The following is a 19,208-nucleotide window of genomic DNA, read 5'->3' as shown; positions in this document are numbered from 1 at the left end:
GTGTCTCACTGTGGAGGAGGTGACATTCATCAGGCCTCTCACACTTAGCTCCGTATCCAAAGTCTGCCACTTCTGGAAGGGAAGGTGGTGTGTGTCTGTACAAGGAAAAGGGGGAAGTGCGGGAGTGAGAGGAATGGCCAGACTGGTTTCCCTGTGAGGCTTGGGGCAGGCCTAGGATTTCCAGTGTCAGAGGGAACAGGGATGTGCCCTGTTCTGGGAGCAGACTTAATGCCAAGCTAGGATTCATTGGCCTTGCAGTCCTCCTCCTCTCCCTTCCCTCCGCCCTTACGTTGACAGAGATTTGGGTTCTCCTCCTCCTCCTCCTCTAGTAAGCCTTCCTTGTTTACTGTTGTCCTTTCTCCGGGAAGTGAGTAGTGACTACTTCTTTCTTCACTGTGCTCTGTCCTGGAATTCCAGACCCTCTGTACAGAGGAAGAGTCTGGCTCAGCTGCCCCTCCACACTTTGCCATCCCGAGAACTCCTAGGATATCCCGGACTATGTGGGAAGCCCTGATGCCAGAAGCTAGCTCTGAAGATACCTCATCTCTCCCACTCCCGTAGATTTTATTTTTAGTAATGCAGAGCTGTGTGCAGGTGCTCACAGAGGTCAGAGGCGTTGGGCCCCCTTGAAGATAGTTACAGAGTGTTGTAAGCCTCCAGGTGTGAGAACTGAACTCAGGTCCTCTGGAAGATCAGCACCTGCTCTTATTGAGAATTCACTCTGGTCTGCACTAGAATTTGCCTCCCTTGATGTCACTTAGCAAGCACTGGACTGGGCTCTGCCTTCTGTATTGTGCATGCTGCATGCTAGGGCTTTGAATACTTACAGACGGTCCTCTTTGCCCTTGCTCTTCTGTCTCTACAGATAGGAAGCCAGGAGGTCAGAGTCCCGGCTCTGTCAGTGTGGGCATAGAACTTTTGACCAACTCTTTTCTCTAGGAGCCCTAGCTCTGTAAACACTGACAAGGAGCTACCCATGCAGTACTACCACTAGCCCACGAGGTCATCAAATGAATCCAGAGACAGAGGGAGAACAGAGCCTCAATGCCCAAACTGCATGGGTTCTGTTACATAGCAGCTATGTAACCCTGAGCAAATTGCCTCCCCTCTCTGAGCCTTGGTGCTATCTACTATACAGTGTGGATAACCTATGATAAGGGCCTCAGCTGGTGTTTTTTGGGAGGCTGGTACTGAAAGTTGGGCCCCCACACAAGCATGCCTCGACCTGTGGTCTGTGCCCGAGCCCCTGGATTGCTTAGTTGCTTCTCTTTCTTCTAGCTAGCCCATACTTTGCCTTTCTTCTGGATCTGCCAAATCCCCCAGGTCAACTGCAACATGGCCACTTCACAGCGTGGTACTAAGTGCCACGCAGATTCCACGTGCTCAAAAGGCAGATCCACTGATAGCTGTTGGTAGCATTTCTGTGTAGCAGGCCCTGCATATCATCCATCCATCATCCACCTTCAGCCAGGATGGAGCGCTCCCTAAGGAAGGGAGCACACCTTGGACCTGAGGCAGACACTTAGTAGAATGGATGTAAATGAATAGATGTATCTTTGCCTTATCACACTAGGTTGCTTAATGAATATTTGATTAACTGGGGCCACGAGAATGCAACTATCGTCAATGGCTTTTGTCTGAGTCTTGGAAGGCCCTAAAACCATGCTGGTGGGGTTCCTCCCACTAATTATAAGCTCCCCTGAGGCCCTTCTTTTAGAACATTCTATGCTTTCTCTGCAACCAGGGCCCACTTTCCTCCAGTGGCCATGAGACAGAGCAGTATGCGGACTGTCTGCTTGCTGGCCAGGTTCGTAGTCCATTCAAGCCAAGGGCAGCAGTACCTCAGCTTCCAAGACAGGAAGCGCTTCATCAGGGGCCTTTCCTCACATCTAAAAGAGGCTGCATCAGGAATCAGAGGCTACTCAATAAGACCCCCTCCTAAGGCTGCCAACTATGTTTCTGGAGCCTCCACAGGAGGAAGCCTGGCTCAGGCCAGTTTCCAGTGGGTACAGAGGTACTGGAAGCCTCAGTCCCCAGCCAGGCCTGCTGGTGCTGCTAAACAAGAAGAAGGGGCATACCTAGGGTTTTGGAAGTCATGGGATCAGAACTAGTGAGTGTAAGCTGCTAAAGCAAGGCAAACTCCCAGCTTTGAAGAATGGCCTACTCTGGCCTGGCCTGCCTTCCCAGACTGTTTTCATCCCCCATAGACCGGGGAGCCACTGCTGAGTGCAGTGTGCCTCACACTGGAAATTTACGTCAGAGGTCACCAACGACCTAACGCAGACATAGTTCAGTGTGTGCACTGGAAACATTGCCTCACTGGTCACATTTTAAAAACTGAGCAGCGTCACAACAGTTGCCCAGACTTCTGCCTTACACATCAGCAGGTCTGAGAGGACTGGCCAGGCATCTGTGCAGTCAACAGTGGCAGAGCCGGACAGCAGCTGCTTCTTCCCAGAGAGCACTACAGCCAAGAGAACCGCAACACAGGACCTGGCTTTGCCTTCTGTTTTGGCAAATAGATCCTCTAGTAACCTCAGCAGGTAGAAAACATTATTGCCATTTCACAAACAAGGAAAATGACTCAGGGAAAAAAGCTAAAGACTAAAATCCAAGCAGCCTGACTCCAGCCAGCAACACAAGGACACTTGTCTGAGGCAAACTAAGGCAAATATGAACAATGAATTAGGGCTTTTTCATGTGTCATTATGGGGGGGAGTAGAGAGATGGCTCAGTGATTAAGAACAGGGGTTGCTTTTGTAGAGGAGGAGCCATGTTTGAGTTCCTGAGCCCATATGGTGGCTCACAACCATCTGTAACTCTAGTGTCATGGGACCTAATGCTCTCTTCTGTCTTTTGTGGACACCAGGCATGCACATGGTACACAGACACACATGCAGGTAAAACAGACATACCAAAATTATAAAATGGATCATTGTCACCTGGGGTGCTGAGGAAAGCCTCCAGGGATTTGTGCATGGTGGCAAGTACTCTGTGAATGCAAGTCCTTGCTACATAGCCAGCCTGTCCCCACATGACAGCAGGCTCTGACTGCTCCTCCTGACTCAAACCCAAACACACAGGAATCCATCTATCTATATCTGTAGCATCCTATCTTTCAAGAGGTGGCTTTGAATGGAGCCATTTCCAAACATTATCCCTCTAGCAAATTCACACAGCCTTTTTTCCTGCCTCTTGTTACGTTATCTGAGTCTTCCTCAAGTTACAGTTACCTGCTCCCTACCCACACCCCTGCCCCAAAGTGGTCAAAAGAAGAAAACAGTTGTAAAGTCCTTAGCTCGCTCGTCGGAGCTTGAAGGGCCCTTATCCATCACCATGTCTGACTGACACTGACTCTCTCTCTCTCTCTCTCTCTCTCTCTCTCTCTCTCTCTTTTGAGCTAGGGTTTCTCTGTGTAGCCCTGGCTGTCCTGAAACTTGCTCTGTAGACCAGGCTGGCCTTTAACCCAGAGATCTACTTGCCTCTGCCTCCCAAGTGCTGGGATTAAAAGCATGCTCCATTATCGCCTGGCCCACCTCTGACTCTTACTCTGCAGGTGTGGAGAAGTAAGAGGCCTGACCTCAGGCCTGGCCTCCAGTGGACAGCAGGGTGCAAGGAAGGTCCCCATTTTGGACTCCTTATGATGGCTCTTTCCACTGTATCAGGCTGCCTCTAAGACTCTCAATTCAGAAGACAGTGCTAGGCATGTGACAAACACTTCATAAATATCCCATCCATTAAGAGATGTAGAGCAGCCTGGGAACACAGACTTCCCACTGCAAGGGCTCTTGGCTCAGTGTCACCAGCTCAGAGTACCAGCTGCCCACCCCTAGGGCCTGGGTGGCCTAGACACAGAAAGAGCTCACATGACTCAGAAATGCAGTTCCTATTGCATGGTTCTGGCCACTGCCCTTTTGAGAAATCTTGAGCAATGACTCCACTTCTCCTTGTGGATGAGATGCTGAGGAGTGCCTGGAGGAAAAGCTCTAAGTCTTCTAGGCAGTCACAGACACTAGACACTGTAACAACAGAAAAGTCATAAGCGTGGTGGTGCACACCTATAACCCCAGCATGTGGGAGTTCCAGGGGGCAGAGGCCAGAGACCATGAGTTCAAGGCAAGATTGAGACCTTGTCTCAAAAGACAAAACCAAACTTAGCTCCTGCTTCTAGGAGCCTCTCAGGACAGGAAAGGGTCTGATCCACCAGGAACAAATGCATAATTCTGAATAGTGTCACAGCATGATGGGAGGTGGTCTGTCACACTCTGTCACTACCTTCTAAGCTGCTGGGAGAACTCACAACCTCTAACACTTTTTGGCACTGGGAGGAATCTTATTATCATTATTCCCAAATTCACCACAGGATAAAAAGATGCCAATGGCATCAGCTCTCTAGGTCTTCTTGACTCACAGGGTGGGAAGGGCCATCTCTTCCTCTTTCTCTACTCCCAACTTATAATATTTATCAGTTTCCCTCCCAGACATCTTTCCATACCTGCATATTGGACTTCTTAAAACTCAGGACTGGCTCCTGCTCTTTCCTGACCCATGCACTTGCCCTAGAGCCCAGCTAATGAATGATAACAAACACTGAGCCCTGTTCAAAAGGACCGAGAAGCCCTCTACCCTGTGCTGGGAATAGAGCCACGTTTAGACTTTTAGAGCCAGCCAGTGCATTGAGTCTGTCTAAGTGGTGGGGACACTGACCTCAGAGGGAGACTGGCTTCCCCAAGGCAACCCAGTCTAGGGGAGGGCTCAAACTAAAAGCGCTTCCTTGACTCCCAAGCCAATGTGTCCCCAGCTCTATCCTCCCCAGGTTCTGTAGTATTTTAGTGGTCCAGCTCTGGGCAACACTCTCAGCCTGTCTGTCTGGCTTCCTCACTGCAAAATGGGTAAAATGATGTATGGAGCCTACATATTAGGATGCTCTGAGGTGTAAATAATTGAAAGCATATTAAAATAGCACACAGGAACACCCAAAAAACGCATTTGTCATGACTATCATTCAGACCCAGCCAGTCTCCTTGAGAAAGGGGGACCCTCAATCCATCAGCTAAGCAGAGCTCATGGCAAGAGCTCTGCAGCCCTGACTCACTCTCTCTTCAGCTCAGCCCAGCACGTCCTCTGCAGCAGTCATTCAGGGGAGATGTCTGATCTGCCTTCACGGTCCTTCACAGCCTTCCTGACTCTGAACTCCTTGCCTGTATGCAAGGACACACACAAACATGCCACATACACGCCATAGCAAGGTACGCATGAGAGGCAGCAGGACATGTGAAAGAGATGGTGCTTCTGAGCCAGACAGACCACTACTTCTTCCTGGGCATCCCCAGGAGCTTCTCTGATCTCACTAAGCCTGTCTCCTCCCTCCCTAGTAGATGCGATTTGCTATACAGATCATCTACAATGCTTTGGCATTCCACAAATGATATTAAGAAAATAAATAACCATCCATTTTTATTTATAAAAATTCTCTTAAGAAAACTGCAGAACCAGAAGGAGCTCAGGGATCACCTGGTCCAGTCTCCTCCGTATATAGAGGGAGAAGCATGCATACTAAAGAATTAAGCATTCCAAGGTCACTCATTGGATACCATCTGGGACCTGGGACTTCTGACCTTCTACTGCTTTCTATGTCAGCTTGGTTAGTTCTCCTGGGCTGGTCCCCTCCCTCATGCAGCAATGGTTGGAATCCCATTGTTCTTCCTAGTCATGGCTCCCTAGCCAGTGCCACCTGGACCCTGACTGTCAACCTCAAATTCCCTGGCACATCTGGCCCCTTTGTCCCTAATGAGGAGCCTAGAAGTGCAGGCAAAATGTCTGGTAGCCACAGCTGATGGCAATAATGAATACATGTAAACTCACTATAATGGCAACCAACACCTGTGCAGTGTCTGACCTTTGAAAGTCAACTCACTAGTTTCTCCCCTCCCCCAATACAGATGGTTTGGAAGCATCATCTTCTCAAATATTTTTAATGCAATACTTATTAAGCACCTGTTTTATGCCTTGTCATGGGCCAGAGGCTGGGGACAGAGAAGCAAAGCCTGGGCCTCTGCCAGGAGAAGCTCATGGTCTAGCAGGGATTTAGGACAGAAGGGGGTGGGGGTGCATCACACACGCTTTTGACCTAACTGGTGTTGCAGCAAAAGCTCTGCCCTGCCCTGTTGGGAACCCTTTATGTTGCTGGCAAAAGGCAAAAGGTATCTGGAATAAACTAGATCTAGACAGGATGGATCGCAGGCTGAAAACGACAGCAAGAAGGAAATAGAGAACAGGAAATACAGCCTGACTTTCTTCTAGGGAAGGCAAAGACTGGTGTGAAACCGGCAAGCCTGGCTCTTGCCCTCCACCAGCACTCAATCACATGCTTCTGTTCCCCGAGAGGTGACACCCATGGATGACAAAGTCCTTCAAGCCCTTGGCTGGGTTATTCATGACTGCAGGCCACCATCATTTGCTAGAATTGTCTCTTGTGGTGGAAATGTTTGCACCTTCTGGTTGCTGCCCCTTACCTCCTGGCAGGGACACCTCCCACAGAGATGTAGAAGAGTCTGCTGAGACAAGGAAGAACTCCTCTGTCTTCTAATTTACCTCCAAGTTCTGAATCCTTGCAAACCTACTGTGTGTGTCAAGCCGGCACTATCTCAAGAGCTTCTGTATGAATCTCATCTTTCCCTTAGAACTCTGGGGCAGTTACCCTTCTCCCCAGGCTTACAAATGTGGGAGTTTAGGCTTGGGGAAGGGAAATAACTTGTCAGGGCAAGGGATGTCACCATAGAATCAACTGATGCCACAGCGCTGAGAGACCCACAAGGTCAACATTTTACTTGAGAGGTCCAGAGTCGAAAGAGATTAACCAAGGGGACCCCAATTATTTCAAGGACCTAAACTCAAATTGTTTTAATAGATGAGTCTCCAGATTCATTGGAGCCATGCTCAAGTGGTTTGTTGAAACTGTACACATCATCTAGGCCAGCCCCTGCCCTGAACAGACTAGCAAACACCCACACCCAGAAAATAGTAAGATGTCTACTTGAGGCCAACCAGTAGGTTAAGGCCCAGAACCTCAGGCTCTGGCACTTCCTTACACCCCTCGACTTGCAAGAGACCAGCATTTTTGGGGAAACTCCTCCAGTCCATCCAGGCCTACACCCCAGATGAGCAGAGAAGGCCAAGGCCAGGAGGCCTGGGCCTGTAAGCAGCCTCTCCACCCTGCTGCAGAGTAAGGAAGGGGAGTGTGGGACTTCTCAGGCTGGCAGGTGTTGGAAGCCTTCTGGCTCCCTGCTAGGGAGTGGAAAGAGAAAACAGCATATACCACGGAAGCTCCAGGGAGACTGAGGCAAATTTCCCATTTTAGGGATCATGGGAAATCCTGCCAGAATCCTGCAAGGCTCTGATGTTTCTTAGTGGTCAAGACAGCTAGAAAGCAGTCATAGGCACTTGACCTTGGGGTGGGTGTGCGGTTCCAAAGAGAAGCTCACGTGTTTACGATATGCCAGAACAGGAAAACAAATAGGAAGGGAGAGGGATTAGTTTCCTGAAACCCACCTACAAGGAAGACCTTGGGCGTCTTCCCTACTAAAATCAGCATCCTCTAATTAGTAAATTTCACGAGAGGGAAAGGGGTGCTTAGGATGTAGGGGAATGGAGGGAGGGTGGGAATGAGTCACGATTATTCCCCTCCTCAGCTGGTGCCCCTACAGGATCTCGCCCAAGCCTGCGGTCTCAAGCTGCCCTCCGCGGTCGCAGAGCCACGCAGAACCCCTCCCGCTCCGCCGCGGCCTCCTCACCTGGGTCCACTCGCCCTCCGCAGTCCCGCCGGCTCGCACGACTCCCGCGCCGCTTGGCGCAGCGCCTCTGCAGTCGCTGCAGCAGCCGCCTGGCGGTGATCAGCAACCTGCGGCTGTGGAGAAGAGAAAGACACACAGACAGGGGCGGGTGAGCACGGGTGGCCGCAGCCCGCAAGCTCGGAGGGACAGGCTGCCCGCCGCTGGCTAGGGCAGCTCCCGGGCTTGGCCGGCGCCCCGCACCCCCGCACTTGCACTCCTGGGTGCGGCGGGCGAGGCTGGGCAGTGGGCCCGGAGGTCCCCGGGGTCCTTGTCATCACCTGCGAAGGCTTCCATGGTTTGGGCTGCCCCAGGAGGGCAGCCGGATTGCTCTCCCGAGCCCCAGCTGGAGGTGGCTTAGCCGGGTGCGTGCTGGGGCTGGGGCTGCGTGGAGGGAGAGGTGGAGGGCGGGGGAGGAGAGGTGGATGAAGGGGATGAGCCAGTCCGCAGCTCGCTGGCAGCTGCGTAAGCCGCCCGTCTTCACTTTCCTTCTTAAAGCGATAGTTAGTTTCTGAGAGCCCTGGAGCCAGGACTACCGCACGTCGGCACGGGGTCCTTTATTATCTCCAAGTAGCTGTTGCACAGAGCTGGAGGGTGGGGAGGGGTGCAAACGGTGTCTAACCAGTGACTGGCGATGCGACCCTGGGAAAATCCCTTCAGCTTCTGTGCCTCAGTATCTCACTCCCTGGCACACAGACATCTCACATTAAGTAGTAATATTATCTGGACGCCTTTCCAAACACTTTTGACCCCCTAAACCAATTTGTGAGTGACAGAGTTACTTAATAAGAACAGCTCTTGGCATTCTAAAGAAAGGAACCTTCAGTACCTGAGGGCATTTAAGAAACGTTATCCTCTGCAGTGTTAAAATAGTAAACTGGATAGACAGGCAATAGAAAGCTAAGCGATTCGCAACTGAAGGTCCTTGTTGTGGGTTTCTCCCCTGCCTGCTACCTGGCATCACAGCGGCACAAGGGACCACAAAGTCCAGGAAGCTGGATTTTAGTGGTCCATTTCTGGCCCTCCCATTTCTGACGGCGCTAGGTTAACTTGCTGGCCTTGTTTCTTGGTCTGCTCCACTGGGTGTAGAGGGAAGGGGTTCCCTAATCAGCTGTACCTTTGCTCACAGCCTTCTGGGAATTTTCTCAATCACCTTGCCACCTGCCCTTATTCCACTTAAACTCTCTGGTGTCCTCTTAACTGACTTTTCCTATCACTTAGTTTGCTCTTAGCAAATTCCTCCTTGCTGGGCCTCCACACCCGGCTTTTATTTGCTGTTCCGTGGGTTTGAAACAACCCAGACTCCCAGGTTGCTCCTTCGATTCCTCCAAGTCTCTGCTCAGACACTGCTGTCTTAGGGAGGCCTTCTGCCATGATCAATCTTCATTGTCAACTTGACTGGATTTAGAACCACCTAGGAAACATATGTTTGAACGTGTCTATGAGAGTGTTTTCAGAGAGATTTGTCTAAGGAAGGAATGCCCACTTTGGATGTGGGCTGGGGCCCAGACTGAATAAAAAGAATAAAAAGAAAAAGCTCATTGAGTCTGAGCATTCATTTCTCTCTTTTCTTCCTGAGTGGGAACACAATGTCACCATACATTTTCTGTCATATTTTCTCTGTCATAATGGACTATACTCTCAAACCGCAGCTACAATGAATCCTTCCTTTTTTAAGTTTTCTTCTGTCAGATATTTGGTCACACTCCTCAGAAAAGCAATATACCTTCCTTGATCAACTTACAAGACATACCGATTTCTTCCCTCACTCACTTTTTCTGTGGGTGTGCACACATGTATGTGTGTGCATGGGGTGGATGTGTGTAGACCAGAGGCCTTTTTTTTTTTTTTTAAACCACTCCTTACCTTAGTTTTTGAGACAAGGTCTCTCAATGCACCTGGCTGGAGCTCACTCAAGGGTTCAGTTAGACTAGTGCTGCCATGTCTGGCTTTTTACATGGGTGTTCAGCTCCTCATGCTCTCTGGAAAGCACTTTAGTGGCTGAGCCATCTCCCCAGCATCCCCCCAATGCATTTATGTCTGAGTTTTGCTGTATTTAATCATCTGTAATTGAAAACAGTTTATTTATTGCTTGTTTAGATGTTTAGAATGTACACATCATTTGGGAAAGGATGCTTTTCCTCTTGCTATATCCCTAGTGCCTAGAACCAAATCTAACTTACGGAAGGTGGTCAGGAAAGATTGGTTGAGACTGAGAGCAAAGCTGAACTTGGTGCCCTTTACTCTTCATCCAAGCTGAGTTTTCCAACAGAGTTTACATAGCAACTTCACTGATTTACATTAAGACTCTGCAATATTGGCTTGTTGATTCAAAAGTAGCATATAAATAAAGTCGTAATATTTATAAAAAATTCATTATTTTGATTTTCCTATTCCTTACGAATCAAATCTTTTTCTATAGTTCATATTTACAGTAAATCTACCAGGGGTTCTTTCTATTCCTTTTAAAGCAATACATGCCTATCTGGGGAACACTTGTTACATTTTTCTCTCTACTAAATCTTCAGTTAAATTGAATTCTCCTGTCAAATGGCCATCATTATATTATACACTGTGGAAAACCACAAAAGAGAAATTGTAGCAAGAACAACACATTGCAGTTGAAAAGTTCAGAAAATATCTAAAGAAAAAAATTAATGCTACACTAAAGAGCTAATTGATGACATGTTTTATCTGTCTTAATGACCACCTAAATTAAACTTCTTCATACCTAAAGCAAAACAAAAGAATACTATGTAATAATTGCATGTTTATGGGGAGAAAATTTCTAAGACTATCATCTATTTAACTGTCTCCATATCTTGCGCCCCCCCCATTGGTACTTAGAAGACTACATTTCCCAGAAGTCTCCACTAGCAATGTTCCAAAGCAAGAGAGCTCTTCCACCCACAGGACTCCCATCTGGAATGGTGTCAGCCAGTAAAGAATCCTCCTGAGCCCCAGAAGGCAGATGATTGAGAAGAGAATCAGTGTTTAGTTATAATGTAAATTGCAATGAGGGTTACAAACATAAAACAAGATAAACTTATCCAAAGAAATCAGTAATTTTGTTTTGTACTAATTAGGAAAGATTTAAATTTATTTAAGTTTCAAAAGCAATTTTCATTCCAGCTCTGGGTAAGCACCCTGTTCTCACTGAATGCAGCAATAAAAACCTGAACAAAATATACACACGTGGGAGCTATATGAGGGTTCTTAAGGGAAGCCACCAGCAGGGCTAATTAGAGAAGGCAGGCAGCAAGGTTAAATCATTGGGGTGGCAGGAACTTAGCAGTTTTGCTTCTTTGGGTATCCTCCAGCCTGGGCTCCAGAGGGTAAACTCTGAAACCGGGAATCAGCACAACGCATCTCCCAAAGAGCCCTTTCAGCTCTGCCTTGAGATCCAGGAAGGAGGCATCAGATGCTCAGTATGAGTGGGGGAGTGACTTTTCTTTTCAGATCTTTCTCCATTTTCTCACAGTTCAGTTTTTGGCAATCCTGCAGTGGCTGTTGAAACAGTAGGAAAGGCAGGTGGCTAAAACTTGAGGGAAGAGAAGTTACTCCAGCAGAAGAGGTGAGCCGCTGCTGGCTTTATCTCTCAGTGGTCCCACCCTTGGCTCCAGAGGTAGGTACACCCGGAAGGAAGCTGGCAGCAGGGCAGAGTAGACATGGCTCTCAGCTGCAGAATTCTGATGAATCCCTAATAATGATCATGATATCAACAATACTTTTCTGTTGCTACTAAACACCAAATCAAGAACATGACCTTGAAAAAGCAGAGACAAATATATATTAATTCTATAGGAATAATCTTTTGGATAACTGTGATGATTTTTCCTCATAAACAATGGAGGGGAAAGGAAAGCAGAACAAACTTAATGAATGACTAAGAGATTTGTCAACAGATTGTAATGCCTAGCAAACATAGCTTTCAAGAATGAAAGCAAAACAGGAACATTTTGAGAGAAAGAGAAGTTAAGAGCTCCACTGGTGGGCTTGTTAAGAATGGAGCCAACATTGAACTAAATGGAGAGAAACTTAAATCAGTCCCGCTGAAATCAGGGACAAGGCAAGGCTGCTCACTCTCTCCGTATCTCTTCAACATAGTACTTGAAGTCCTAGCTAAGAGGAATAAGGCAACTAAAGGAGATCAAGGGAATACAAATTGGAAAGGAAGAAGTCAAAGTATCACTATTTGCAGATAATTTGATGGTATACATGAGTGACCCCAAAAATTCTACTAGAGAACTCCTTCAGCTGACAAACACCTTCAGCAAAGTGGCTGAATACAAAATTAACTCAAAAAAGTCAGTAGCCCTCTTGTATATGAAAGACAAAAGGGCCAAGAAAGGAAAACATCCTTCAGAATAGCCACTAATAACATAAAGTACCTTGATGTGACTCTAACCAAGCAAGTGAAAGAACTGTGTGAAAAAACAAAAAACAAACTTCAAGTTTCTGAAGAAAAAAATTGAAGAAGATATCAGAAGATGGAAAGATTTCTCATGCTCATGGATCAGTAGGATTAACATAGTGAAAATGGCCATCCTACCAAAAGCAATCTACAATGCAATTCATATCAAACCACTAAAACAATTATTTACAGAACTTGAAAGAACAATTCTCAATTTCATATGGAAAAACAAAAAACCCAGAATTGCTAAAACAATCCTGTACAATACCAGATCTTCTGGAGGTATCTCCATTCCTGATCTCAAGCTGTACTACAGAGCAACAGTAATAAAAACTGCATGGTACTGACAGAGAAACATGCTGGAGGATCAATGGAATCGAATGGAAGACCCAGAAACAAACCTACATACCTACAGAGAAGCCAAAACAATACAATACAGTGGAAAAAAGATAGTATCTCCAACAAATGGTATTGGTCTAACTGGATGTTTACATGTAGAAAAATGCGAATAGATCCGTATTTGTCACCCTGTGCAAATACCTCAACATAAAACCAGACACATTAAATCTGTTAGAAGGAAAAGTGGGGAAGAGCCTGGAACTCATTGGTATAGGAGATAAATTCCTGAACAGAACACCAACAACACAGGCTTTAAGATCAACAATCAACATATGGGACCTCATGAAACTGAAATCTTCTGTAAAGCAAAGGACACTGTCATCAGAAGAAAATGACAGCTTACTGATTGAGAAAGGATCTTCACCAACCCTATAACTGACAGAGGGCTAATATCAAGCATATATAAAGAACTTAAGAAGTTAAACACCAACAAACCAAGTAATCCAATTAAAAAAAATGGGGCACAGAGCTAAACAGAGAATCCTATGTAGAGGAATATCAAATGGCAGAGAAACACTTAAAGAAATGTTCAGTGTTCTTAGTCACCAGGGAAATGCAAATCAAAATGGCCCTGAGATTTCACCTTATACCTTACACCTATGCCTAAGATCAAAAGCTCAAGCAACAACAAATGCTGGACAGGATGTGGAGAAAGGGGAACCCTCCTCCATTGCTAGTATGAATGTAAACTTGTACAACCACTTTGAAAATCAATCTGGTGCTTTTTCAGAAAATTAGGAATAGTGCTACCTCAAGCTATACCACTCCGAGGCATATATCTGAAATATGCTCAACCATACAACAAAGTTATTTGCTCAACCATGTTTGTATCAGCTCTACTTGTAATAGCCAGGAAACAACCTAGATGTCCCTCATGGGAGAATAGATACAGAAATTGTGGTACATTTACACAAAAGAATACTACTCAGCTATTATAAACAAGGAAATCATGAATTTTGCAGGCAAATGGTGGGAACTAGACAAGATCATCCTGAGTGAGGTAACCCAGAAGCAGAAAGACACACATGGTATATACTCACTTATAAGGGGATATTAGACATATAACATAGGATAAACTATGTTATAACCTTAAATCTATATTAATAAAGAAGCTAAATAACAAGGAAGACCCTAGGGAAGATGCTCAATCCACATTCAGAAGGGCAAATGCAATAGACATCAGAAGCAGAAGACAGGAAATAGGACAGGCGCCTACCACAGACTGCCTCTGAAAGATTCTACTGGTCAAGGTAGATCATGGAATTTTATGAAAGGGGGAGATAGAAAGACCTGGAGGGGACAGGTGCTCCAAGAAGAGACCAACAAAGCCAAACAACAACAAAAACTGGCCCTGGGGTCCCTGCAGAGACTGATACCTCAACCAAGGACCATGCATGGAGAAGACCTAAAATCCCTGCTCAGATGTAGCCCATAGACTCAGTCTCCAAGTGGGTTCCCTAGTAAGGGGAGCAGGGTCTGCCTCTGGCATGAACTCAGTGGCAGGCTCTCTGATCACTTCCCCCTGGGGGGTGCAGCCTTGCTGGGCCACAGTGGAAGACAATGCAGCCAGTCCTGATGATACTTGATAGGCTTGGGTCAAGAAGAGGGAGTAAGGGTGGGAAGAGATTGGGAAGAGACAGGGGAGGGGGCCACAGCCAGGATACAAAGTGAATAAATTGTAATAAATAATAATTAAAATTAAAAAAGAATGAAGACATTTCTTAAAACGAAAGACACAGAAGAAAAGTATCAGAAAGGAAGGGGAACAAAATTGGCAGCTAGCTAAGTAACTTTTGTAGACTATCCTTCTCTTCTTGAGTTTTAAGATGTGTTTGGCAGTTATGACTAGTGACAGCAACAGTTATGTCTCTCTAATGAGGTTTTTGTTACCATACAGCATTGCAATTTTTTTCTCTATTTTTAATTTTTAAAAATTCTTTATTAATTACACTTTATTCACTTTGTATCTCCCCCTGCAGTTCCTTCCCTCCTGCCCTCCCAAATCCCTCCATTCCTTCCCCTTTCTGCATGTATGCCCCTCCCCAAGTCCGCTGATAGGGGAGGTCTTCTTTTCCTTCCTTCTGATCCTAGTCTATTAGGTCTCATCAGGAGTGGCTGCATTGTTTTCCTCTGTGGCCTGGTAAGGCTGCTTCCCCCTCAGGGGGAGGTGATTAAAGAGCAGGCCAATCAGTTCACAGCATTGCAATTTAATACAGCTCAATCCTTGTTTGCTACGTTTCCCAAGGAAGAAGAAAAACTTCCCATTGTCCTGCATTATATGTTGTAAATCAAAAGACAAATAGAATTTTTAGACATTTAAAAGATTCATTTTAGACTGTGCTGAGATCAACTGGCCTTTGCTTCTGAGGATCATGACACTTTTTAGCATTCATTCGTAGCTTTTTGGTGTTTTGTTTGCTTTGAGGCTGAGTTTCATGCCTCCAAATCCCTGGATGTTAGCTTTTTTCATTTTTTCCTGTTTATTAAGATTTTTCTAATTGAATTTTTAGATCTTGGAATGGCCAGTTTTTAGACTGGCAATAAAATGAAGCCATTAGTCAAAACTAAAATAGAAAAGATAATTTTCATTAATGAAAATAACCAAAAGGCCATTCAGATACCCCTTTGAAAATGTGGTACCTTTGCACAATGGAGCATTACCCAGCTGTTGAAAAACGATGACATCATGAAATTTGCAGGCAAATAGAAGGAAATCTTAGAAAGAAATCATCCTGAATGAGGAAACTCAGATGCAGAAAGACAGACATGGTATATACTCAGTTTTAAGTGAGTATTGGCTGTTAAGTATAGCCACAGTCCCAGAGAGGCTAAGTAATGAGAAAGGTTCTAAGAGGGAAATATGGATCTCACTGGGAAGGGGAAGTAGAATAGATCTTGTGAGTGGACTGGTCAGGATGGGAACTGGAGGGATAAGGTGGTGAAGGAGGGATGGAGAAAGAGAGCATAGGGAGAGACTATAATTGGAAGGCATTTGGGGGCCAGTGTGGAAACCTAGTGCAGTGCAAACTCCCTGGAATCTACAGGACTCCTGGCAATGAAGAATATGGAGCCTAAACTGTCCCATCTTCTGTAACCAGGCAAGGTTTCCAGCCACAAAACCTTAGACTACAATATGTGCTGCTTGTAATATGTACTGGGGCACATTGGTGGCTCAGAACTTGTGAACGTGGCCAACCCATCAAGTGGTCTAACTTGAGGTCCATGGCCATGAGAGGGAGCCCATGCTTGACACTGCCTGGATAAAAAGGAACTGGAGGCGAGACAGCCCACAAATCTAAGGTAGAACCAAACAAAACTGGCCAAGAAAAAGAAATAAATAAAACAAAAACTCAATGACATGATTTCTAATCATATTCTGCCATACTCACAGATCAGTGTCTAGTAAGAGAGCAGGTTGGAGGCTGCCATCTGGTTCCTCCCCTCGGAGCCTGGGGAACCCATGAAGAATGGGGGACGTGGAATTGTAGGAACTGGAGGAGTCAAGGACACTGAGAGAGCACAGGCCCACGTATACTCAACTAAGTAGGGTTCATGGGGGTTCACAGAAGACTGAAGCAGCAATTATGAAGTCTGCATGGTTCCACACTATGTCCTCTGAATATATGTTGTGGTTTTGGTTCGGTATTCTTGTAGGACTTCTGACAATGAGAATGTCTCTGACTCTTTTGCCTGCCCTTGGAACTCTTTTCCTCATACTGGGTTGCCTCGCTCATCCTTGATGTGTGGGTTTGTACTTGTTGTATCATGTTCAGTTGATGTCCCTGGAAGACCTACTCTTTTTATGGAGCAAGGTGAGGGGAGTGTATCTGGGGTAGAGGGGAGGTGAGGGAGATTGGGAGGAGTGGATGGATGGGAAGATGCAGTCAGGATGTACTGTATGAACAGTAATAATTATACTAATAATGTCCCCTTTGAAAATTCCTCAAATAACTGCTTTTGAAAAATATAAAATTAGCTAATTTATTACTAAGGTGCCAACACCACCATTCAATCAGTTAGTATCTCCAGACTTGTGCTCTATAGGTATATCCTGGTGCTGACTTGTAATGATTATAAATGTGACCCAACACAAAATGATGTACTTATTTACATTAGTATAAGATTCAGGGAGCATTTTTAAAAGATGGCTCTATCTATCTATCTATCTATCTATCTATCTATCTATCTATCTATCTATCTATCACGTATATAAAACCTGCACCCCAGAAAAGGGGATCAGCTCTCATTATAGATGGTTTTGACCCACCATGTAGTTGCTGGGAATTGAACTCAGGATCTCAGGAAGAGCAGCCAGTGCTCCTAACCTCTATGCTGTTTCTCCAGCCTTCAGGGAGCATTTGTTAACTGTGTGAAACTCCCTTAGGCCATTGAAGACAGGCCATGGGAGAGAACATGGCTAAAGCCACCAAGGTCTGCTGCTCATCACAGATGTTTTATCTCAGTTATGTTACCTTGAAAACTTCTCTGAAAACAACTTTATATATTTTATTCCAAAACACCAGACCATCACCTTAAAAAGTAACAGCCAGAGGTCTTGGCGAGGGGCATGCATGAAGAAGGGGTAGGGAGGGTGGGACCGGGAGGGGAGGAGGGAGGGACTTATGGGGGGATACAAAGTGAATAAAGTGTAAATAATAATAATAATAATAATAATAATAATAAAAGTAACAGCCATACTGTGCTGAGTAATTTAAATGTATCCCAGTAGAGAAGCAGAACTTGAATTAATTTGGGGGGTACTAGTATTTTAACTTAGATACACAAAACAAAAGGAAAACAAAATCTAATGGCCAAGATTTAAATTTTCCTTGGAGCCTCTGGGGTAAAAAAAGGATGTACCTGTCTCCTTGTATTTATTTAGCAGCCATACAAACAAGCACATATATTTACCTCACATATTTCTATTTTTACTTCCACCTGAAATAAATCCCAACATCAACATGAAGTTTCAAATAGTCCTCCAACTGCCCACCATGTTCCAATGAAATGGTACATCTGACAGTTTTGTTTCTGTGTTTTTTGTTTTTTGTTTTTTTTTTTAGACTATGTTTTTCTGTGTATTCCTTATTGTCCCGGACCTCATTCTGTAAATCAGGCTGGCCTTGAACTCCCAGAGATCCATTTGCTTCTGCCTCCCTATTGCTGGGATTAAAGGTGTGTGCCACTACCTCCCGGCTTCTGACAATATTTTTAAATTATAGGAAGAAAAATGAAAGTTCCCACTCAGAAACATAATAAATATTTCACAGCCTTGGTATCCCAATCATCTGAGAAACCAACTTAAAAACTATACTTGAACATGTTAATTATCAGCAGGTGATCTGTCAGGCCTCTGAGAAAGGCAAATGCTGTCGCTTTACCCTCACACAGCCTTACATGTTGCCAACAAAAAAAGATTACAGCAAGCAGAACCTGTTTCCTAACATTCATCAATAGTCATCACTATGTCTCAACAACTCTATTTCTTACACTTTACTTGTTTAAAACCCAGAAAGATAAAAAATGGTTATTGAGGTATAAGACAAAGTTTCTTGTATGTTCACAATTTTGCCAGCTTTCTTTTGGATATGGAGAAGATGAAGCAAGAATGGAAGGTGATGGCGGAAAAACTGCTGAGAGGAAAAAATGCATACCCGAAATCCAGCTGTTTGAGTTTGGCAACATCCACAGCATGAAAAAGGGCTCTCTTTCAAGTCTCTGGACTTACATCAGCAAGGTTCCTTTAAAAAATAAAATGTTGGGGGCTGGAGAGATGGCCCAGTGGTTAAGAGCACTAACTGCTCTTCAAAAGGACCTGCGTTCAATTCCCAGCACCCACAGGGCAGCCCACAACTGTATGTAACTCCAATATCAGACACCCTCACCCAGATATACATGCAGGCAAAACACCAATGCACATAAAAGTAAAAATTAAAAAATTATAAAAAATGTTATCAGTCACCAGAATCACCCAAACAATATCATTAAATAGAGCTCCTTTAAATCCATAAACTATGCCGCTGAATAGAATCTTTATTTTGCTTCTACTTTCCAACTTGTGAAAAGAAAGCCCTCAAATACTTGCAGCCCCACCTCACCCAGACTGCCTTCAAATTAAAGATTTCTGGATCATGTTTGAAAAAATCAATCAGCTTTATCATTCAAGAGACTGTTGTCATTTCATATTACAGCTGACTGTAATTTGTTAAATTATAAACAAGTTTAATGGATTATGAATGAAGTGAACCCTATGCCTGTGTAAAAGCAATCACATTTTAATTATGAACTAAAAAAATCTGATCTGTAAACATGAATTATAAAAATTAAAACACTAAAAACAATGCTAGAGAATTTTACAGTGGGAGGGTCAATGAAAATTCTCTTTTACATACATTATGATTAATCAACTAATAAATAGTAGAATAAGGCAAAAATAGTAAAACCATCCTTTTCTCATAAAGTTACACATCATCTTCTATAGGGACAGCTATAATGCACAATGAATCAAAAATATGAGCGCTCTGCTGCATTCCCAAGAGCATTAGGCAATCTCATCTTAAATTGAT

The 19,208-nt window shown here is 44.9% G+C and overlaps 1 protein-coding gene across 12 annotated transcripts in view; it reads right to left on the bottom strand.

The window, feature by feature from the left end:
- Snph (syntaphilin) overlaps positions 1–7,909 on the bottom strand; it is a 39,642-nt gene extending 31,733 nt beyond the window's left edge. For 8 of the 12 annotated variants that reach the window (XM_060383093.1, XM_021661372.2, XM_060383097.1 and 5 more), the window contains exon 1: positions 7,794–7,906. The gene's annotated coding sequence lies outside the window, so the exon portion shown is untranslated. Of the gene's footprint in view, positions 1–7,793 lie in introns of all 12 variants that reach the window. The other 4 variants (XM_021661377.2, XM_021661375.2, XM_021661376.2 and 1 more) reach the window with 2 other exon arrangements.
- Between the last annotated feature and the right edge of the window lie 11,299 nt (positions 7,910–19,208).

Source organism: Meriones unguiculatus, chromosome 4 (genome assembly GCF_030254825.1).
Source record: "Meriones unguiculatus strain TT.TT164.6M chromosome 4, Bangor_MerUng_6.1, whole genome shotgun sequence".
NCBI lineage: Eukaryota > Metazoa > Chordata > Mammalia > Rodentia > Muridae > Meriones > Meriones unguiculatus.
This window is presented reverse-complemented; position numbering and strand designations above follow the sequence as displayed.